The sequence below is a fragment of the Crocodylus siamensis genome, chromosome 4, assembly GCF_052110815.1.
Source record: "Crocodylus siamensis isolate JL-2025a chromosome 4, ASM5211081v1, whole genome shotgun sequence".
In the NCBI taxonomy this organism is placed as follows: domain Eukaryota; kingdom Metazoa; phylum Chordata; order Crocodylia; family Crocodylidae; genus Crocodylus; species Crocodylus siamensis.
In genome coordinates, this window is record NC_143398.1 from 112,022,407 (window position 1) to 112,046,323 (window position 23,917).

A 23,917-nucleotide genomic window follows, 5' to 3' on the forward strand; every position below is an offset into this window, starting at 1 on the left:
TCTGCAGACCCAATTCTTTTGTAGACAATCAATAACCAATTCTCTTCCACTTCACACATTGCTGGCAGGACTATTAGCCAATCTCTGAATCCAGAATCTTTAGCGATGATGTTTCCACATTCATTAAGCTCTTGACCATTGACTTATTCTGCAGACTGAAAATTGTCATTTTGACTTATAATTCCACAGCAGATGTGCTGTGTTTATCTGAGAAAGAATTATTCTAACAGGACAGTTTTCAATCTCTATTGACCATAACCAAGTCTGAACCCTTACGCTTTCAAGATCAGCCAACAAATTGGAACAAACAATAAAATGACAGGTCTGTATGTAAGGGTACTTTGCCACGTATCCATCTGAGAGACAAGAGGCACACACAGACAGTAGAGGACCACTGGGAATTTAGAAAATCTAAACATTTAATTTGTTCAGTCATCTGTAGAACATAATCGATTGTCCCAGTCCAGCTCCCTATCGACAAATGTTGACGCAAAAAGATAATCCTTCTATCACCAGATAGTTTTGTTGGTGTTCAGAAGCCACAGACACGGAGATCCAGCTGCTACCCAACTTCGCAAGGGAAGCATAAGAGCAAGACAATGTGGAAGAAGCTTATGTTGCCATTTCCTGTGCTGTCCAGGGTTTGAATTATGCTGGTGCTCGGGCGGGGGGGGGACGACAAAGAGGAGGTATGTGGCAGGGGGCCCACACTCTCTCCACAAACCCCACATCCACCCCACATCTACCCCACCCCCACAAATCCCACACCTCACACACAAGGTCTAAGAAATGAGAACCTTCAGGCTGCCACTGCCACAGACCCCCAAGAGTCAGAATATAATTCAAACCCTTGGTGCTGTCCCTGTTTTGCTGATAAACAACTTCAATTTTGATTCCCAGCACCAGATATGCTTCTCTCCTTAAAAATAAAAGTAGGCACTCAGAGAAGGGGGTAGACAGAAATAGTTACATCTGACTTTATGCAAATCAACATATTAGAGATGTACAAAGATAAAAAGGAAAAAGAATACAAAAGGAATCCTGAAATGGCTGGATATGGAAAATTAACTCCAAAAGAGCTTTTTACTACTTACTGTGACAAAACCACCAGAGAAAGGGGCAAATTGTGCAAATCATACAAGTACCTTGGCCCTGGAAAGAGAACAGGTTTACTCCTCATAGCTACTTGGGCTCTACAGGAACATGGGGACATTTTAAGCCTAGCACTCTTACCTGGAGCAATTTAAACTTAGTTTGCTTGCAAGACCAGTAGCACACAAGATAAAGCTAGATCAGAAGTGGGCAAAATATGGCCCGTGGACCAGATCCAGCCCTCCAGGCCATTCTATCTGGCCTGTGGGGTCTCTCCAAAAGACAATTATTACCAACCTGTAGCTGCCCCTCTGAAAGCTGGTGGGAGGTATGGGCTTTCAGAGGCTTTGCACCATCAGACCAGGCTGGTTTTGTGCCTCCATTTCCATGAGGCTCCCAGCACTCCAGTACCCGGCCCGCTCCAATGGTGTACAACTGCCCATGGCTCCTGGCACTCTAGCCAGGAGCCATGGGGAGCCACATGCAATTGGGCTGGGAGGGCTCTGCACTGCCACATGCACCTTCCAGGCACCATCGGGCCAGGTTGGCTCCATGCCAGCACTTAGGGCTCCTGGCCTTGCAGGCAGGAGCTGTGTGTCTTTGGGTCAGGCTGGGCTGGCTCTATGCCAGCAGGTGGACCTCCCAGCACTGCAGCTGGGAACACATGCTGCCAGACTGGGCTGGCCCCATACTTCCAAGCGTGGATCCCCACTGGAATGCTGGAAGCCCCACATGGAGGCACAGAGCTGGCCTAGTCCAGCCTGATGGTGCGCAGCTCCCATTTGTAGTGCTGGGAGCCCCACATGCTGGCATGGAGCCAGCCCGGTCTGGCTTGAAGGAGCACGCCAGCAAGCCAGACTGACTCTATGCCATCGGCGCAGCTCCTGGGATTCAGCTGGAGCCATGCGCCACCATGGGGCTCTGCTTGCTGTAGGCCAGGAGTGCCCAGAGGACCTGCTGCTTGCTCCTGCTGCCGCCAGTGGCAAAGGCTGTGCACCATAGGGGACAAAGAGGAAGTATGTGGCAGGGGGCCCACACTCTCTCCACAAACCCCACATCCACCCCACCCCCACAAAACCCACACCTCACACACAATATACAAGAGTAAGACTATTTTGTGCTATTATGCAATCCCCTCTATATACAGGTAACGCCCATTTAACAGTTTCACTTAGCGCTATTTTGCTATAATGCTTATTTGAAATTGATACCTGATTTCACTCAGTGCTCAGCAAGTTTTGTTATAACGCTCGCAATCATCATCTTGGGTCATTAAAAACATTTGCAGTCCCCGTCTTGGGTAGTCAAATACTTTCAGTTTTATTTAACGTTTGTTTCACTTAATGTTTGTTTTTTCTGGAGCCAATTAAGAGCGCTAAGCGGGGGTTGCCTGTATACTATGCAAACACACAAAAATCAGAACAAATATATATATATTATAGTAGATGTTTGATTTTTAGTATATGATTTTTTTCCGGTTCCAAGATGCCAAACCACCTTCCCAAAAGGAATACTTTGGGGGTGAGGGGGCTCAAGAGGAGGGGCTTCTTGTGGCAAAGGTAAGCGGTTAGGGTATGACTTCTGGTCTTAAAAAGGTGATCGGGGGCAGGGTACCTGTCAAGGAGTGGGGTTACCATTGTGGCCCTTGGCAACTCTCCAAGTGTTGTTAAGCAGCCTTCCACCCAAAATAATTGCCCTCCCAGGCCATAAAGCATTCAGATGCAACTGTGGGCACATCTACATGAGATGCTTATTGCAGAGTTGACTAATTCGCTCCACAGTAAATGTCTTGGCATCTATACATGCAGGGCTAATAGGCTGGAGTAAATTAATAAACTCAGCAGCAGGGTAGTACTTGTAAATAAAAGTATTAGCCTGCTGTGGAGTTTTTTACTGGATTTTTAACTGAGTTTTTTACTCTGCAGCACCATATGTGAAAATGTTGACATGGCTGGCTGGGGCACAAGGGTGCTTCAGTAAGTGGGCTGCCTACTGGCTAACCCCACAATGGAGCACCCTCATGCCCTAGCCAGCTCCTCCAAAGCCAGGTGAGCTGGACTGGAACAGGCTTAGATTGGCAGGCTGGCCTTCTGGGGCCCCTCCCAGCTGGGGCTGCTCTGACTTGGCTCAACATGTTGCAGTCCTGGGTGCACATTCAAACAGCAGCAATGATTGACTCTTTTAAAAAAAAGTGTGGCTCAATCTGCTCTAGATTAGGCATTGCTGGAAGGACAGCAGCAGTGTTGCTTCTTATGGTCAAAGGATGTCAAGCAGCACAGGATTAGCAGAGCCCCAGACCCTACCCATCTCCTGCTTAATTATCAATTCTGCACTGATTTTTGGTAAGCAAGCCTAAGAAGTGTCCCAGTGTTAATTAAGGAACCCAAGTGCTTCATGAAGGTGGGAGAGAAGAGAGGACTTTCCTGGATTTACTACCTGCTGAGCCGGATCCAGAGGGGAAGCCCCCCAGATCCCTCTTAGCTGAGCTGGTAGGCAGTTGCGCTCCCAAGCCATGCCACACGAACAGAGCATGCAAACAGGCGCACTCTGCAAGAGCGTGCCGGTGTTTGCGTCAGCAGGCAAACAGGAAGGGCCAGGAGGGAGACTCCTGCTAGGGCAGGGCGAAGACACTGCACCAAGCTATAAATAAACAGCAACTCCTACGATGGTGTTGACGCAGAGTGCTGCTAGGGCCCTTGCCCAGGGGGCGCAGCCTACCTGAGGCTTGTCTGAGGCCTCCACCCAGACAGAGCCCACGGGGGACCTGGCGTCCCCCCACCTCCTGGCCTGTGGCAGTTGCCCAGCAAGGCCCGGGGGGGGCAGGGATTGGGGATCCCCACACCTGTCCTGCAGGCACCCATCTTAGGGCCCTGGAGGCACAGGTGAGGGAGCTCCAGGAGGAGGTTAGCAGGCTGAGGGGAATCAGGGAGGCAGAGGATGAAACTGATGGCTATTTCCTTTCCCTGCAGGGCCACACACCCAAGGAAGAAGCACCTTGGGAGGTGCCCTCTACTGCAGAGTGGCAGATGATCACCTCCAGAACCAGGGCTGCTCACAACACAACAGTACCAGTTCCTGCAGTCTGGCTGGAGAACAGGTATGAGGCCCTGGCAACACTGGAGGAGAAGGAGGGAGAGGAGGCAACCGGAGAGGAGGCAACTCCACACTCTCCACACTCCAAACAGGCTGAAGGAGCTAAGCAGTCTCGGAGGAGAAAGCGTCGAGTGATCGTCATAGGTGACTCCATCTTGAGAGGTACAGAGGACCCCATCTATTGCCAGGACCCCTCGACACATAAGGTCTACTGCCTACACGGAGCAAAGATTCAGGATGTGATGAGGATGATCCATGCCATGATCCAGCCCGCTGATTACTATCCCATGGTCCTAATCCATGTGGGTACTAATGATGCGGCCAGGAAAAGCCCTGATCACCTGATGGCGGACTACCACACTCTGTGGGGCGTGCTGAAGGAGGTAGGTGCACAGGTGGTATTCTCTTCTGTCCTACCAATGAGCAGACATGAAAGATGGCATGAGACATGCATCGCAGAGACCAACTGGCGGCTTCAGGAATGGTGTCTTGAGGTGGGCTTTGGCTTCCTCAACAACAACCCACACATCATGACGAGAGACATGCTCAGACGGGATGGGCTCCACCTTTCCCCTAAAGGTAAGCGTGCGTTCTCTTCTAGGTTGGCGGATCTCCTCCGGTGGACTTTAAACTAGGCTCATCGGAGGAAGGGGAAGACGAGGGCAGAGGAAGCCTTGGACCGCTAAACCAAGCAACACCCGGAAGTACAGCCCAGCCTAGACCGACGAGCAGAACATATACACAGGTAAGCAACAGGGGCCAGAGCAATGCTGAGATTAGGGAGCCAGTGCACACATCCACAGGAGGCCTCAAATGCCTCTACACAAATGCTCGTAGTATGGGAAACAAGCAGGAGGAACTTACCCTCCTGCTAGTTGACACCAACCCCGACATAGTGAGGCTCACTGGAACATGGTGGGACCCAACACATGACCGGGCAGTGAATATCAAGGGCTATAAGCCGTACAGAAGGGACACGGGTGTGGCGCTCTACATTAAGGAGGAATACACATCCTCATCAAGTAGCACAGAATCAGATGGGGGCACACGGAAGTGCTCTGGGTTCGAATACAAGGCAGTCAAGGGTAAAGAGACTTAACGGTGGGGGTCTACTACAGACCACACAACCAAGGGGAAGAGCTAGACCAGGAATTCTTAAGTCAGCTCATAGAGGTAGTTAGGTCAAAGGACGTGGTCATCATGGGTAACCTGAACTTTCCAGACATCTGCTGGGAAGAGCAGTCAGCCAGGTCTGACCGCTCACATACGTTCCTTGCCCAAATGCAGGACCTCCATCTAACCCAGGAGGTGCACAGCCCCACCAGGGAGATGCCTTGTTGGACCTGGTGCTGGCCACGGGTGAAGACCTGGTGAGGGAACTGCAGGTGCTCGACCACCTGGGCGACAGCGATCATCGCCTGCTGGAATTCAGCATCCAGTGCAAGGTGGCAAAGATTTCAGGAGGGGGGACTTCAATGAGCTAAGGAGAATAGTCGGGGAAGCACTGAGGTCCCGGAGGGGAGGGGAGGGGAGCCGGGTATCCAAGAAGAGTGGTTACTCCTTAAGGAGACAATCCTCCAAGCCCAAAGGGAGGTAATCCCAACACGGATCAAAGGGGGCAGGAGGGCACAAAAGCCCCCATGGCTCACCAAAAGCATCCGGGAACGTCTCCTAGCTAAAAGGGAGACACACACCCAATGAAAGGGAGGTATCATCACCAGGGAGGACTATACTGGAGTTGCTCAGGGCTGCAGGGGGCGGTCAGGAAGGCCAAGGCAGAGATGGGACTGGGACTAGCTTCCCGGATCAAGGACAACAAGAAGTCCTTTTTTAAATACATAGGGGGCAAAAAGAAGGTACTGGGTAATGTGGGGCCCATGCAAGACACGCTGGGAAATTTGGTCATCACACCAGATGACAAAGCTAACTTATTTAATAACTTCTTTGTCTCCATTCTCCTGAGCAGGGACCGGATCAGCCCCCCCCACTGGGCCCCCCTCAAACCCCCAGGGAGGCACACCTAGGCCAAGGGTTAGTGAGGAACTAGTCAGGAAACTTCTGGAGGGACTGGATGTACTTAAATCATCTGGTCCGAACAATTTCCACACCAGAGAGCTGAGGGAATTAACTGAGATCATTGTGGGACCCCTGGCACAGCTCTACGAGCACTCGTGGTGCTCTGGAGTGGTGCCAGAGGACTGGAGAGGGCCAACGTGGTTCCCATCTTCAAAAAAGGGAGGGAGGAAGACCTGGGGAACTATAGGCCAGTTAGTCTTACCTCGATCCTGGGTAAGCTTTTTGAGAGAATTATTCTGGGATATGTCCACGAGAGGGCAGCAGGGGAGATTACCAACATGGGTTCATTAGAGGCAGGTCCTGTCAGACCAACCTGGTGGCCTTCTATGACCAGGTCACCAAATCTTTAGATGTAGGGGTAGCAGTGGACATAGTCTTTCTGGACTTTTGGAAGGCCTTTGACACTGTCTCTCACCCCATTCTCATTAAAAAACTGGGGGACTGTGGTGTTGACACCTACACAGTCAAATGGGTCGCCAACTGGCTGGAGGGCCGCATCCAGAGAGTGGTGGTGGATAGGTCATTTTCGACCTGGAGGGATGTGGGCAGTGGGGTCCCCCAGGGCTTGGTCCTCGCACCCGTACTGTTCAACATCTTCATCAGTGACTTGGACGACACTGCTGACGACGCTGAGATGTGGGGGGATGTGGGCACGTTAGAAGGAAGGACTAGGCTACAATCGGACCTAGACAGGTTACGGGGTGGGCAGATGAGAATAGGATGGGATTCAGCACCGACAAGTGCAAGGTGATGCACCTGGGGAGGAAGAACCAACAGCATACCTACAGGCTGGGGAACTCCCTTCTCGCCAGTGCAGAGGCAGAAAAGTATCTTGGAGTCATCATTGATGCCAAGATGAACATGGGCCTGCAGAGTGGGGATGCAGTCAGGAAGGCCAACTGTACCTTGTCATGCATCCACAGATGCATCTCAAGCAGGTCCAAGGAGGTGATCCTCCCCCTCTATGCAACACTGGTCAGGCCGCAGCTGGAGTACTGCATCCAGTTCTGGGCACCGCACTTCAAGAGGGATGTGGACAACATGGAGAGGGTCCAGAGGAGGGCCACTCGCATGAGCAGGGGGCAGCAGGGCAGGCCCTATGAGGAGACGCTATGGGACCTGAACCCATTCAGCCTCCACAAGAGAAGGCTGAGGGGGGCTCTAGTGGCCTGTTACAAACTAGTCAGAGGGGACCAGCAGACACTGGGGGACTCCCTGCTTCACTGAGCACTGCCAGGCGTGACTACAAATAACAAGCTGGCAGAGGGTAAATTCAGATTAGACATCAGGAGGTGCTACTTCACTGTCAGGGCAGCTAGGATCTGGAACCAACTTCCAAGAGAAGTAGTGCTGGCTCCTACCGTGGGGGTCTTTAAGAGGAGGCTGGAGGAACACCTTGCTGGGGTCGTTTGACCCCAGTACTCTTTCCTGCCACGGGAGGGGGTCAGACTTGATGATCTGCTCAGGTCCCTTCCGACCCTACCAACTGTGAAACTCGCAAATATTCAGATCAGTATTTTGCCAAGAATCCTTTGTGCCTTTGCCCTTCAGCACAGCTGGCACAAACTACCAGGTCAATGCCGCTGGCACTTGAGCTGGTCTCCTTTCTCAGTTGCAGCCTCTGTGTTGGCAGAAAGAGTCAAAACAGTAACCATGAAGAATGGATTAGTTTCCTCATTGGGAGAGAGAAAGGCTGCCCTACGGGTATATGCTGGCACAGGAAACGTTGAGCAAACCAGGAATAATAGCCATTTGGAACCAGCAGTAGGTCCTGCTGCCCACTTCCAGCAATTAGGGGCATCTGTAAATCCCAGCTGGCTACACCCAGCCATTTTCCAGCTTCACAACATAGCCATAGGCTTAGCAACAGAAGCTGCTGTCCTTGCTAAGCAGTTTACCACCCACCAATTCCTTGAGCTCAGTGGGACAAGCACACCCCAAAAACGTTTTTCCTCAAGGTTACGCCCATGAGAGCTTGTTACAGAGCAGATGGAGTCTGTTATTTTCTAGGTGAAAGGAACAACACTCCTAAATCCTTTCAAACACATCCCCGAGTGGAGGACCAATTATCTAGATAATTATCCGTTAAAAGATGCGATTTTAATACTACTACAAGTAAATGAGTTGATCCTCTGTTTTAAAAAGAACATATAGGATAGCAAATAATGGGAAAGTAATTTGACTCTTCTCACCACAGGCAGAGGCTTCAATGTTTGCTACATGCATTTATGGAATGCATACTTAGCTGTGAAAATTAGGGAAAATAAAATACACAGGTTATACTGGATGCTTGCTTAACACACCCCAAGGGACAACATTCATGGGGGTTTAAACATTTGGAAGTTGGAGTGTATGCTTTAAAACAGTGGAAATTGCTTCTGAAATTAGTTTGCTGGTATACTGCTGTTACATCCAAGCAAAGTGGCACGGATCCAAGGGAATGCACTAAAAATGGTTTGAATCCTTACTAGATAGATGCACCCAAGAAAGAATGCATCTCCATCAATAGGCCTTTCACCTCTGTTGTCCCAACAACAATCTATTCAATCCCAGGTCCTTTTCAATATTGCCTGCAAGCATTAGGTGAACTGGTAACACAAACTCATGTGCCAGTAATAGACGGCTAACTCACCACATCACTACTGCCAAAATACCCCAGTGTTTGCACAAGTTTGGTACACAGATGGAGACTGGCTGGTTGAAATGAAAACTGAGCAAGACAAAGGTGATACCAGTGAGCGCAGAAAAGCATCTAGAATTCACTGTCACAGAGTAGTCTCTTTTAAATGGAGGTACACATCTAAAATTAGTCAATATAAGCCATGGCTTAGGAGTACCCTTGGGTACCTCAAGGATGCCAAGCCTTCAAGGAACCTTGTTTATGGATGCTGCTACCTACCACCTTCAGTTAACTGGGAAACTCTCTCCTATTCTGAAATGCAATAACCCACAGTCAGTTATTAACATCTTCATTTCTCATTTGGATTACCACAATGCAATATACTGGCACAAAGCCATTATAACTTAAAAGTCCGAATGGTACAGATCTCTGCAGTGTGTTGCCTGAGCAACAAAGGCTACTGGAAATACATCAGATCTTTCCACCAAGCTCTTCACTGGCTTCCCATGGAATTCTGAATCAACTTCAAGGATTTGGTCCTTATCTTCTAACAGCCACATGGTTTGGGCCCAGGCCATCTGAAGACTGCCAGCAGCCTCAGGAGGAAGACCACCGTCAACAATTCTTCTTCTTCAGCAGGATGGAAATTGGATTTGATGAGGGGACTGGACTCAATGGTCTTCTGAGGTCCCTTCCAGCCCTAGTGTCTATGACTCTATAAGGTGAAAGCTTGCCCATGCCAGAGAAGGCTTTCCCAGGAAACTGGTCCAAGATTACATCATGAACTCTTCCAGGAACTAAGGACTATCACAAGTCTCCCCCCACACTTCTCAACATGCAAAGTGCATTTCCTTGATCTCCCTTTCTCCAAACACTAACGACTAAGCAAACCTAAATCCCCATCAAAACAAGACACTGCTGTACACGCTCTTCCAACTGTGTAAGTGGATGAGACCAAACCTGACAGATGTGCAATCACAATGCTAAATGTACGTCTAAAAGACACGAATACTCTGGTAATTCACACACTATAACCTAAAACAGAAGAGAACTGAACCCCATTTTTATTGTGCAGCAGATTACCATTCCTTCTGTGTGTTGGCATTTGTCAGATGGGCTGAAATTTGGTCCTCCAGCTGAGCAGAAGGCAGACAATTAAACCAAGTGGGAGCGCTGGATGTTTTTATGCTGATCCCCAGAAGCAAGAGGAGAGGTCTGTCATGTTTTTTGTGCTAAACCAACCTTCTCTCAGTTTGTGTAACGTTTTATTTTGATTGGAGAAAAGAAGCAGCATTTTGATAAGTTAGAAGATGAAAAGTCTATTTATATTTTTTAATTAACCATGTTCTACAGTGTTATTAAGCAGCAATCAAAGATGCAGATGGTACTGATTTGATTGGCAAGAAGTGCACCATGCTGAATATTAAGGATCTCTGCCCCTATAAATAGGTCTAATCACCATCTGAAGCGTGGAAGGAAATGATGGAAAAAAAGCATTAATAAGGCTGTAATTAGGCCCTGCAGCAGCCTGCACTCTGCCATGAGTCTCACATTCCCACAGACCTCTTGAATTTTAGCTCTGGAGCCCACTACCTAAGAGATACAGGTCTCTGATTTAGGTCTCAAGACCCCCACTTGCCAACTTCAGAGACCAGAGTCCAAGCAGGGGCTTCTTCTACCTTCGGAAGACTATGGCAAGCCATGCACTGAGAGGAGACATAGCCCGTGCAAAGAAGGATTTTGTTCCCTGGCTCCTTGTCCAAAGAGCAGCACTGGAGAAGTGTGCTGTCAGGAACTGCAACTCCAGCTGTACCTGCCTTACCCACTCTCAATGAGCTAATTAAACTTGGCAGCCCAAACTCCCTGGCCACACAGGTGGGCAAAGAAAGCAGACAGCTGGAAAGCTTTAGAGGATACTGCTACCTCTCCAACTCACAGAGCAACCTATACTGTGGCAGAGCTACAAAAAGCTACATCGCCCCTTGCTACAGCGTCAGGGCTCCTCCCCGCACATCCCAATAGCAATGCTACGATCCCCAGCCCTGTGCTTATAAAGTAAGCAACTTCAACAGTGCTAGACCTTGGCAGCAATGAGCACAGTTGTCTTCCTGCATCCTGTCAAAAAAGCAAGTCACCCTTTCTGCGGGAGCACACAGCCAAATAGCCACCGCATATTGGTAAAATCCAAGCAGCAGAGTAGCCCTTCTCTTTGTAAAAAGGGAGTCAGCCCCCGACTTCCACCTGTCCCCCTCCACACACACAGCATGCTACAGCCCAAGGCCTCAGGAGAGGTGGGCTACTGAAAAGCTTACCTTATGCAGCAGGACTCATGGACTTTGTGTGCAACCCACATAATGAATTCTCCCTTGCCAAAACCATGCGTGTGGTTCAGAAGGGTGGGAAGGTTGTGGCCAGCTTTTATGGGGCAGGTTGCTTGGTTGTTTCAGGTCAGGCATGGTCATCCTCTGGCCCATGGTGCTGTGTCATCCCTGGCCAAGGCTTCCTATGGGTCTGGAAATCTGGTGGTGGGAGAGTGGTGCCACTGCTAACCTGCTGCCAAATCTCTGGACCCGGGGGAAGTCCTGGGCCCTGTGTGCTGGTTCTGATGCATGATCCCTACATGCAGAGCCAGGTGGGGGCAGCATTGGGATCTAGGGCCCAGTCCCTGTGTGGGGGACCAGAAGGGGATGGTGCCAGCTACCCTGGACCCAAACCTTGTTTCTGGGGTCAAAAGGGGGTGGTTCTGGGCTCCAGAGACCCAATTCTGGCCCATGGAGGATGGGAGGGGATGGCACCAGGCCCCCAGGGCCCAGTTCCAGCATGCAGGGCAGGGAACAGGCCATGCCAGGTCCCAGGACCTAATCCAGTCTTCAGATAGGCCCGCCCCTCACCTGGCCTGCAGGGTCAAAAGGTTGAGCACCACTGTTTAAGGCTATTAAAGCAGTACAAATGGGAGGGAGGGACTGGTTTAGCAGAAAGCCCTACCTAATTCATATCTAAGCGACAGACTGCTCCCCTAGTCCTTGCTCAACACTCCCCAGGGAATGGGGTTCTGCTGCTTCCACAATTACACCCACTTAAACAATACTTGCAATGTCAGATGAGAAGCAGAAAACCTTGAACTCCACGGTACTCTAGATCACCACTGAATGTTACTGCTGCTGTACAACAGGTTTTATGGTAGAAAACACTGCATGGACATGCTTCCTCCTCCAGGACACATGCACAATGGCTTCCACTCTTCTACACACAAATCCCATTATTTTTACAACCCTTTACCAGCAGGCACTGCATCTGGGTAAAGCAGGTAAAACATTATAAACTGGCAGGACTTTAAAATGCCAAGTCCCTCTTAAATGAATCTATCTACATGCTGAAGACTGCTTCCAGTTCAAGCCAACTGAGTCAGAGGGTTTAGATAAAAATGGTCACAGTCTGAGTAAAGCTGAGCAAAAACAAGACCTTAACAACCAGGAATGTGATGCTAGAAAAAGAGAAACTCAGGAGAATATACATGCCCATGCACATTTGGGAGCAGCACACTATCGTATAAGCTGCCTTCCAAAGTCAGTGGTGTTTCAGTTTGCTAAACTTATTAATTTCTGATACTGAAGTGGTGATATGGGGGTGGATAGTAAGAAATAGGTATCATGCCAATTGGATTCAGCTAGGTTGGCTTTAGAGCAAAAGCCAAAGTGCCTCCTGTCATTACCAACATGAAGGACTAGATTTGGGAAAGGGGTAAGGGAAGAGGATGTGCTCCTTATAAGAATTATTATCACCAAGAGAAGTGGTGCTGGCTCCTACCCTGGGGGTCTTTAACAGGAGAATAGATGTACACCTTGCTGGGGTTGTTTGACCCCAGTACTCTTTCCTGCCATGGCAGGGGGTCGGACTCGATGATCTGCTCAGGTCCCTTCCAACCCTAGAAACTATGAAGCTATGAAGAACTGCCCCCTTCCTCCCCTTCCCGGCCCTAGCAATGATCCATGCAAAGTGGAACAACCAGGTTACCAGTGGCAGGTCAGCCTTGTCCCACTTCTTTCCGAAAACACACTTGCCTGTGCCGGATCCTTGTGGAACACTTAGGGGCTTTGAAGGAGACCCCTTGGCTGCTAGGCCACGAGAGCCCTACTGCAGGAGGGAGTCAGCACTTCTATTGGGATGCCAAGATCTGATCACATCCTTTTGCAACCCAGGGCCCCAAAATCAATGCTTTTACTGCTGCAGCTTAGCTACTGACCAAAAGGGTCACATGACTCTATGACCCCCATTCAACACAGCAACATTAAGATCATAGAAAATTAGGGCCGAAAAGGTCCTCATAAGGCCATGTACTTCAGCCCCCTGCTCAAGGCAGGATCATCCCTGACTCAGCCATCCATGCCAAGTGTCTGTCTAACCTACTTTTGAAAGTTTCCAAGGATGGAGATACCACACCTTCTCTAGGTTGCCTTTTCCAACACCTGACTATTCTCATAGTCAGAAAGTTTTCCTAAAAAAGCAAGCCAATGAAGGCAGTGAAATCTTGGAATAAGGGTTCAAGCCCCTGTGGCTGAGGCTGGCCTACAACCCTGGTCTTTCACTTCCTGGATGAAGACTTTAATCACCAAGCTATTGCACAAACAGAAGACAGCACAAATAAGGAAGGCAGGTACACAAATAAGAGCACCCTAAGTCAGGGGTCTTGGATCCAGGAGCTTAAGACTGGAAAGCCAGCATGCTAGCCACTGGGCTATAGCAACTGACCCATTATTGAAGTATTAATAAAGTATTATGTTTAATAAGTGTTTTAAAATAATTATCAAAGAATAAATAGGCATGAACTGGAAGATTTGGCATACAGCCAGGAATGTTGTCTCTTTGGGTCAAGAAACAGGTCTCAGAATGGGCTAACATGCCTATGAACTTGGCAAATATATCTACTAATGGAGTCAAACTTTCACCTCTGCACCACCCTGGACCAACCCAACCTATGAAATGTCTTTACATTGTATTGGCTTTGCTGTCCCATCCCCCCTCATGATTAGGGCTGAGGAGGATGCAGACTCTTGAGTTCCTGATGTCCTACCTTTCTGCTCACACATGGCAGCTCTCTCTGGAGATGGGATGTAATATGGATCACAAAAATCCAATGAGATTAACTCTCCCGAAGATTTACTTTCAAATAAATAGCTGCACAGCAACAGAGATAAATACCAAGGGGCAGTTATGTGAAATGCCATTACATTAAATTCTTAAGTAAATAAAACTCTGTGGCAGAGGCTAAATGAATTTCAGAAATGTGCTTTAGTCATAACTGCTCTGTCAGTGAAGACAGACTTTGATGCTACGCCTTCCACTATAGCAGGTGAGGGACTTCCATCCCAGATCCCATTCCATCTAGCTGACATCTAGAGTGACATCTAGAGTGACTTAGGCACCATCCTAACCCCACACCCTTCAGGAGTCCCTGAAAAATGTTACCGCATAACATGCCTTCATCTCAGTCTTAAGGTAAAGTCACTGGAAGTGGCAAGGAGGAGGAAGACCTACCCACCTCCTGCATTAGCAGTTTTCTCAGAGTCCAGGGTTGGCCTTTGCCTCCACCCTTTCACCAGATTGTCCAGTATGAGGCATCTCATCTGCGCCCATTTCCAGACAGGCCTAGGATATGTCTAAAGGCTCTGCCATATCTGAGGCTTCCTGGGAGCCATCAGCCATGTTGAACTATCTCAGCTGGAGAGCTGGAATGCTCAAGAACAGACCAATAAGACCACCTTGGATTCAGCAAAGAAGAATACTCCTCGATTTTAATATCATCACATATAGGCACTAATATATACTGTACTTACTTGATTCCAAGAAAAGGTTTTTCCTCCCTCATTTAACAGGGCGGAAAAATGTTTTTTCCAACTTGGAATCAATTACAGGGTGGTGTCACCAACCCCCATCCCGCAGCCTGCCCCCCACCACCTCTGTACCCCCTGCTTCTCCTCCTCACAACCTCAGGCCCCTGAACTTCCCCCACTGTACCATCTCTGCACCCCTGCAGCCTCAGGGCCTCCCCTTCCCCACCACTACAAAGCCTTGGGCTGCTCCCTTTCCCCCCATCTCCCCCCACACCAAAGCCTCTGTCCACTTCTCCCCTTCATAACATCTTACCCTTGCTCTGGAGCTGGCAGGTCCCATCCCTACTGTAGCCTGGAGCACAGAGCACAGCTCAAGCCCAGCCCTGCCACAGTGGCATGGAGGCAGTACCTCTGCTACAGGAACAGGCTGGGGTCATGCTCCATGCCCAGGCTGAAGCAGGGTGTGGAGCAAGGGTAAGTGGTGGGAAGGAGCATGGGGAAGGGGGATGCAGAAGTGGCATGGTGGGGAGACAGGGGGAAATGAAGGAAAAGGGGGGGTAGGGCTCAAGACTATAGGGGGCAATCACAGGAGGACTAAGTATGGAGGGGTGATAAGTGGCAGGGACAAGCTGCCCACCCCCTCCACGTCCACACCACCTTCCCTACTACTACTCGCCTTCCATTGCTCCTCCTACAACCTGTCCTTTGCTGCATCCTCCACCTGCACCCCCACACTGCCCATGCATCACCTGCCCCATTACTGCCTCTCATTGCCTACAGTGGTGGGGGGCATTTAAGACAGTCCTCCAATAATTAGATTCTATACATGGAAAATTATAACACATGTATATATTTTCCATGTATAGAATCTAATTATTGCAGGGCTGTCTTAAATTCAGGGCAGTCTTGGTTTCAGGTAAATATGGTATTTTGGACACGGCAGCACCTCCCCAGAACAAAATGGCCAATGACTTTTTCCAACCCAATGGGAACTGACTTTTTGGTACAACAATCAGCTCCAGTCTCATGCAGGCCTTTTGTAAGCTCCTACCCCCTTCATTTCCTGTCCCATTCCCCTCCCACCCAGATACAACCAGTATCCCATACTACTTGGTCCCTACAAAAATAGCTGAATATGGTACAGTACCTGTTTTCCCCACCCTTGTGTTGCTAAGGCTCCAAAGAAAGTATTTAAGAGAGTTTTCTATCCAGTCTGGTCACATTAGACCCATTAAACCTGGAGTATCAAAGATATGGCCCCCAGGTGGGATCCAGCCTGTAGAGACTGTCACCTACCACTAAATTTCTAGCTCCAGAGCTCCTCTGGGGTCACGTATCAGTGGCAGGGGCAGGGGGGCAAGCATCAACTGCATTAAATCCCTGTGCCGTTGCCGCTCACCCCATTGCCAGGTCTAAATCCAGTTTGCAAGGCTCCCCATGGTCCAGATTCAGCTCGTGTGGAGACCTGTGGATCTAGCCTGGTGAGTTTGACACCCCTGCATTAGGCCAATTCGTCCAGCTTTGTACACTCAGCAGCAAAAGGCAGGCTTGTGCTTCTGAGAGAAGATACAGCAACAGCTGGGAAACCCTGACACAGAAAGAAAACTAAGTGCTAGAAGAGGAAACATATTCAGCACTGCCAAAGCTAGCCAGCAGGAACACCCCAACAGGGTGGCTTGTGTGGGAGGAACTGTTATTCCTTTAACCCAGCTTTGTCACCCTGGAAATCAATAACCTAAAAAAAAAGAGAGCCTGCAGGATGGACTGTTTCTTGGCAGAAATTTTCTTGTGAAAGGGTCAGAGAGGAGGCGATTAACAACAGAAAGTGCTTTCAGGTGATAAAAACGATTCTCTTCAAACTCATCTACCATGGCCACAGGATACAGAGTCATTCCATCCGAACAGCTCCTCTCAGACACGCAGTCCTCCTCTTCTCCTGTTCACTATCTTTAATCTGCTGAAAGCACCTGCCTTGCTCTTTCAGGCTTATCTCAGCACTATTTTTTCCCCAGACACTGTTCTTTACCTACAATTCAGGCAGAGCGTGCAGGGACTGCAGTTACCCAGCATTACCAGAGACTGCAGAGAAGTTCCCAAAGGATTATCTGCTTGCAGTTTTCCTGCCACTCAACTCCGGGATTCAGGAAGTAAAAGCAGCATTTTTTTTCATCTGAAAGGATGAATATTAACTCAGCCAAGCAGATGTTTAAACTCTGAATGACAGAAAGAGAGAAGACACCAAGGCTGGCAGTCTAAGCTACTTTTAGAGCTGCATACACAACAGAAATTGTCCTGCCAGACAGGACCCCACTTGAAGATGATGAAGGAGCACCCATGTTGTGAGATCAGGGTTCAGGAATTCTCACCTACTTGCAAGTGGCAGCTCTCTACATGGAGCTCAAGCTTTCATGATCAAGTCCACGCAGCTTAAGGTTGTGCTCAAATAGCTATGGGTGCTTAGACAGTGGTCCAAACCTGGTGCGAGGGTCCCTACAACACAGCATGCTCCTCCCAAGTCTGCAGACGGCTCCTGTCAGTTTATCCCAGCTCATAATTTTGCCAAGCAGAGTGCACTTAGGTACATGCTAGACAGTTTAGCAGCTGCTTTTCTGAGAACCTTATGAGCACCAATGAACCTGACAAGAACGTCAATTCACACTTTTGCCCCTTGGGAAAGCTCTAAGCAGCTGCTGAAGGGCTAGCACTGCAGTCTCTGAACCTCACTAGTAGTGCTCTCCCCTCCATTCACAATTTATATTTGCCTCTTGATAGTAAGTGTTTGGAGAGGTTCTCCCCCCCACCCCAGCCTTGCATATGAGCAATGAGCTGGAAAAATCCTGGAAGTGCAGGAGCCCTGGAACAGGGAAGAGTGGCGAGACCTACTTCAAGCCATGTTTCTAGGAGCTCAAGAATGGGAAACATTCCCTGGTTGTTTTTTTTCCTGAAGACTGTGTCACCTTCTAAATCCTTCCAAATCCAGGGAAATAGAGATCAGCCTATAGGAAATATGCATGCCTGAGATATGTCTGTAGAGGAGTAGAGTATCTGTAAATATGTTACCACAACCAGAGCATGCATAACCTTGAGCTGCCATGCAGGCTTGATGGGGCTGGAAGCACAGGGTTTATTGGTAGAACAAATCCCCTGTTCATATAAACTGGACTCAGTTGGAGAAGAGGAAAAAAAAAGGAAGTAGAGAGGAATTTAATTAAGGCTTCAAAATGTTGACTGAAATTCAAACCTGGGGGAGAGGGGGGAAAGGAATTGGCCCAATTTGATCAATATTAACAAGGTCTAAGATTTAGTCTCTCACCTTCATTAAGAGGAAGATACAAGAGATTTCAAGTGAATAAAGCACCGGAACAACTGCATCATCAGCATCACTTCACACAAATTCCCAGCCCCAAAGCACTGGGAGAAAACTGGACACTTGTTTCTGTAGCTATGTCATATAGGAGAGCTGTTGTGGAATATCCACTTTAAAGACGAGAGCAGGTCTAGCAGCCTAGGGACTAGTATTTTTCTCCAACCACAAAGTCTCTCTGAGGTGCTCCTATACCTCACCTTCTATCTGCACCAGATCCAGCTGCAGAGTGACCCCATGCACTAGTGTGATCCAGTGTGCAAAGCCATGTCATCTGGCTTGCAGGGCTCCTCAGGGGTCTGGAAATTTGGTGGTGGAGGAGTGGCGTCAGCATTAAATACCACAGCTCTAGGCTTTGCCACAGCAGTTAATGCTGCCATCACTCCCCCACTGCCAAATTTCCAGACCCATGGGAAGCCCCGCAGGCTGGATGACTGTGGGTCATAAGCTGTATACAACTGCCTTCCTCCTTCCCTCTCCACATCTTTAAAAATGACTCTGAAATAATGACAGGACTATGGCAAGTGCAGAAGAGCTGTGTTTGATGGCTGACCGGGGAACTATACAAGTAAACAGAACCCACAATGCTGAAAAACAAGCCTCAATTATTTTCTTTGCACATACAAAAGCTCAAATTGGTTACGCCTGGAAGGAGTAAGGCAGAGAGCAGATCACATCTGTACTCCTGCCAAAGGCTTTGGAGGGGCAGCAGAGCAGAACATAGTCAGTGTGACCAGGAGGATTGGTCGACAAGTGTGAAATAATACAGAGGAGCCAAAGGAGTCAATGGGAATAAAACCAAAAACAAGTCAGTGCAAGCAATGGGGTTTGAAATGGGATCTATATTCCTCTGGGAACTGTCAGGCCACAAGAAGAAGAGAAAAAAGAAGCAAGATAGATCATTATCAGATACATCAAGGATACATCAGGGGAAAAAAGCCTGAAGAAATGTCAATGACATAAAGGAACCTGTGATCAGCCCCACAGAGAGGTCTGCTGTGCAAGTGTCGTTGGAAAGGAAATGCTGCAGCAAGAGAGAGGGGCAAGAAAGCAGAGTAAGGATGAGTTGGCCCAAAGAATACAAGCTAAGCTCCACAGAGCATTATCATCTAGTGTAGTCTTCAGTATGGGGACAGGGGAATCGCTAGCACAGGAAAATAATCAGATGGTGAATTTTATCCTCAAGACAACAAGGCAGTGTGTCAGGGAAGGCACCTCAAGCACAGTGTAGAAGCACTGCCCAGGCAAGACTCTCAGAGCCAAATGAGAGAGATCTGAAGAGAAGTTATCTCAGCGGCATTTGGAGGGGCTGGACGTGTTTAAGTCAGCAGGCCTGGATGATCTTCATCCAAGGGTGCTCAAGGACTTGGCCAGTGTCATAGCAGAACCACTGAGGAGGTTGTCTGAGCACTCATGACACTCAGGTCAGGTCCCAGAGAACTGGAAAAGGGCCAATGTGGTCCCCATTTTCAAGGAGGGAAAAGATGATCCAGGTAACTATAGGCTGGTTAGCCTCACCTCTATCCATGGGAAAACCTTTGAAAAAATTATCAAGGATCAGGGATGCTGCGTAGGGGGTGCACAGGGGTGCACATGCACCCCCTGAGAGTGCTGGTGCACCCCTGCCAGGCTGTCCTCCCCATTTAGCTGGCGGGCACAGGGGCAGGCACCAGTGCCCTCCCTGCGAGTGCCAGCTGGGAGCGAGACTGCCAGCAAAAGCAGCTGTGCCACTTCCAGAAGTGGCCATGGGACTTCCAGAAGCGGCACAGCTGCTTTTACAGTGAGTGTGATCGGCTGTGGGGGAACCGCCCCCCGCCCCACCAGTCAACAAGATCAGCCACCAGGGGACCAGGATCAGCCACAAGAGGAGGGCTACTTGTACGGTTAGGGCTTGCAGGTAAGATCCTATGAGGAGAGATCGAGGGACCTGAATCTCTTCAGCCTCTGCAAAAGAAGGCTGAGAGGGGAGCTTGTGACCATCTACAAATTCATTGGGGGGCAGCAAGGAATAGGGGATACTCTAGTTACAAGGGTACCCCTTGGGGTTACTAGGAACAATGGCTATAAACTGATGGAGAGCAGCTTTAGATTAGACATTAGGAAAAATTTCTTTATGGTGATGGTTGCCAAAATCTGGAATGGGCTCCCAAGGGAGGTGGTGTTCTCCCCTACGTTGAAGGTCTTTAAGAGGAGACTAAGCCAGCACCTAGCTGGGGTCATCTGACCCCAGCACACTTTCCTGCCAAGGGCAACGGGTTGGACTCAATGATCTACTGAAGGCCTTCCAACTCTAAAAATCTATGAAATCTATGAGGTCTTGCCAAGAGAATGGGGTTCAGATGGATCTGGTGGCAAAGTCTCTATTCACTGGCTTGTCTCATTTCTAGCCCTTGAGTCCTCTTAACACAGAATCAAAGAACACAGGCCATTCAGGTGTTATTGTTACCATGAATTGCTTCAGGGAGCAAGGAAAAGATCTTTAAAAGTATATATCCCCTGCTTTTCCCCCTTGTCTATGTCTGAGTTCAGAAGCATCACCTTTGATGCTGGAAGCACTGACAGACTGGCAGGGAGAGAGTTGGGTATTTCTTTCTTTACAAGGAGTCCCAAAGAGCAAGCAGGTTAGCTCTTTCTGCTTCCCAAACAAGTTGAAGGAAATGACCACACATAATTAAGCACATATCAAGCAGACTGAAAGACTGGTCATCCTTTCCAAATCACAACAGCTGAAGCAGAGCATGAGAGGGTAGTAACAGCAGAACAAAATCCACACAAAGGGACACTACAATGCACAAAGTCTCTCGAGGGAGACACCAAAGTTAGTTTGCTTCTAGACCTTGCAGAAGGCCATGTAAATGATTTCTAGTCTGTTCCAGAGCAATCCCTGCACTCTTGGAAAACCAAATGTTTCAGGGAGTTGAAACAGATACAGACCCTCTCAGTTTCCCTTTTTCAAGCCACTTTCACCAAGACTCCAAGTCTTTACCAACAATGGCTGCCAGGCAGTCCAAGTGAAAGGGGCAGATGCTTCCTCAGCTTGACAAAGGGCTTTTGTGCCTAAAAGCTTGCTAAGAAGAATTCTGCCAACTGTTTGAGTTAGTCTAATAAAAGATATTGGATTTACCCAAAGAACTTTGTCTGCCTAGGGGCTTGTGGTCTCACTCCAGTCTGTAGCCGAGGAACGTTTACAGCATGTGAAGCACAATGACAGCACATGCCAATGGGAACCTTGGCTGGTACAGCAAAAGACAAATGGGCTGGGAGAACCAGCTTACTCTTCCTTAAAGTACACAAGTTTTAGTATTTGAAGAACAACTGCAGTACTGTAGGAGCGATAACAGCACTGAATATACCAACTATTCTGCCAGGAAAGGCTCAAGCATTGTAAAAGTGCTCAGCATTTGAGCCACTTTATAAAATCTCATCACGAAAGGTTTGTGCATGTGGAGAGGAGGGAGGTGATGGTTTGTGCTTACTACTAAGACAGCCTTTTTTTTTTTTTTTTTTTACAGTATTCATTATGTTGGTCAGCAGTGCCCCTCTGCATACACAGCCAGGTTCGATACCGCTGCAATTTTATCACCGTTGGCTGACTCATTCTTCATTTTGAACATTGGGGAATTTTAGTACAATAAATGTATTTCACCACAACAGCATTTGTGTTCATTTTGCAAACATTACCAATGCATTTTTATTTGACATATAATTGCCCCCCCACAGCTAACTGTGTGGCAAGACCAGTGTGTATTTTAGTCAATGGTCTGAAACAGTTCCTTATGCACAATGTACATTTAACATCAAAATTTGTATTGTAACGTATGTGTGCATGTGTGTTGAATAAGAATTAATTATTGTGATGCAATGCAGGAATAAAAGTTAAGTTTTGCATAATCTAGTAGCTTTCTTCCTACTAGCTGATTGGTTAGGAGCAACTGCCTGACATACAGATGAATAACTATTCTGGTAGATTATATAGCACAATGCTACTGCAAACTAGCATCTGACTTTCTGGATAATGACAACTTAACTAGCTCACAGCCTGCAGTCCCTTCCCCTGTCCCTCTCTACCTCCCACCCTTCTGGGCTTTTCCTTGGTAGACTGCATTCCTGACAACGTGTTTCAGGTTGATTTCCTTCTCTACCATGACAAGCATACACAAATCACAATACAAATACCCTTCAGCTTTCCTCATTCCAGGGGTTCTGCAAAAGCCTCAATGTTCCCCCTCCCCACACACACAAACTCCAACTCAAAGCTGTGACACCACATTGCACCCACTATAGGGTTTAAAACAGTGGACTTCACAATTCATTTCTAAGGAATGAAAAATGGGATGTAACAAAGCATGTTCAAAATCAGTCATCCAACCAAACAGGTTACACTGAATGAATCTTACCACTATTTCATTTTACCAGGCATCTCTAAGGCTCAAAGAAATCATAGATATGCCAAGTCTATCACAGGTAGAAGGCATTTTGATTCTATGTAAGACGTGTCAGAGCTTAAAACAGTTTGTTAAATACACTCCTAGTGCCCCATCCATAGCTCTTTGCTTGCCTCAGATCCAACTGGGAGGTAATGTTTTAGTTCTGTGGCACCTTTTATGCTGGAAAGTCTCTTCAAAATGTTCCCTATCCCCAAGGAAATGTGATCACTGTGCAGATGATGGTGCCTATGGCTCTGGGGAGAAGGCCAAAAGCCGGCTGAATGCAGCGGTGCCAGGCACCAGGTCAGTCCGAGGGACTTCGCCAGATTCGCATTCTCAGCCTCTATGTCTCCCCTTCCTGGAATGAGACTCTAGCTCTTAAAGAAAAGCCTTCCAGCCTGGAGGCAGGCACTAAGGCAGCATTATTATCCACCTGTCCTTGAAGAGAGCCTGGACCTGCTAGCTTGGAAGGCATCCTCCCTTCACTGCAGTGTCCCAATACTGCTGCCACATCACCCCCTCACTTTTCCATTACAGCAGGGGACACAGGCACTGAAAACCTCAACCCCTCCCACCTGCAGAGGGAGAGACCAGGACACAGAGCAACAGTGCGACCTGCCCAGGCGGGAGCAGGGCACGGGTCTCGTAGCACAAGGGTCACTACCACAGCCTGAGAGCTGACCCTTCATGAACCTGCACGGGCAGAGGATGACTGTGTGAACAAGGAGCCAGGGCATGCGCGACACCAAGCACCCATGCGTGTGCACACATGCCCGCACACATGTGCATGTTCTCGCACCCATGCGTACCCACAGACATGCGCGTGTGCACACCTACTCGTCCTGCCACGAGGCCTTGCAGCGGCGGCCGGGCCGGGACGCCCCCCACAGGGCAGAGAGAGCAGGGGGGCCCAGCCGCCCCAGGGAACACGGCACCGCCCCTCCTCCCGCGGCACCTCACCTGCCACGAGCGAGAAACGCCCCCTCCCCGCTGCTCGCCCCAGAACCCGGCGGGTAAGCAGCCCCCTCCGGCATTCATTCACTTCCGCCCCAATGAAGCATCACTTCCGCCCCTACTTGGCATCACTTCCGTTTGCGCGTAGGTCCCTCTTCGTTCTGGAACGCTTCCCATCCTGGTAGGCAGCGCCCTGTAGTGCGCAGGCGCGACATGGAACGCGCCGGCGTGGCGGCTCCGGGCGTCTTCTGCCAGGGCAGGGGAGGGGAGGGGGCAGCTTGGTAGTGGGAGCATAGGGCAGGCTGGGGCCCCGTGCCCTGGGCTGCTGCGTGCCCCCCCCCCCCCAGCCCTGCAGTGTTACCAGTATTCAGGAGCTAGCCCCTCCGGGGAACAAGGGGTTTTTGTGGCAATATTTGCTGTACTGAGCCCATGCAGCAAGTGCCATGGCTGCTCCTAGTGT

At 49.0% G+C, this 23,917-nt stretch overlaps 1 protein-coding gene across 3 annotated transcripts in view; it reads right to left on the reverse strand.

Annotated features, from left to right (window-relative positions):
* The window catches only part of WASHC1 (WASH complex subunit 1), a 62,752-nt gene extending 39,191 nt beyond the window's left edge, over positions 1 to 23,561 (reverse strand). The window contains exon 1 of one of the 3 annotated variants that reach the window (XM_090043379.1): positions 23,464 to 23,561. The gene's annotated coding sequence lies outside the window, so the exon portion shown is untranslated. The other 2 variants (XM_090043380.1, XM_090043381.1) reach the window with 2 other exon arrangements.
* Between the last annotated feature and the right edge of the window lie 356 nt (positions 23,562 to 23,917).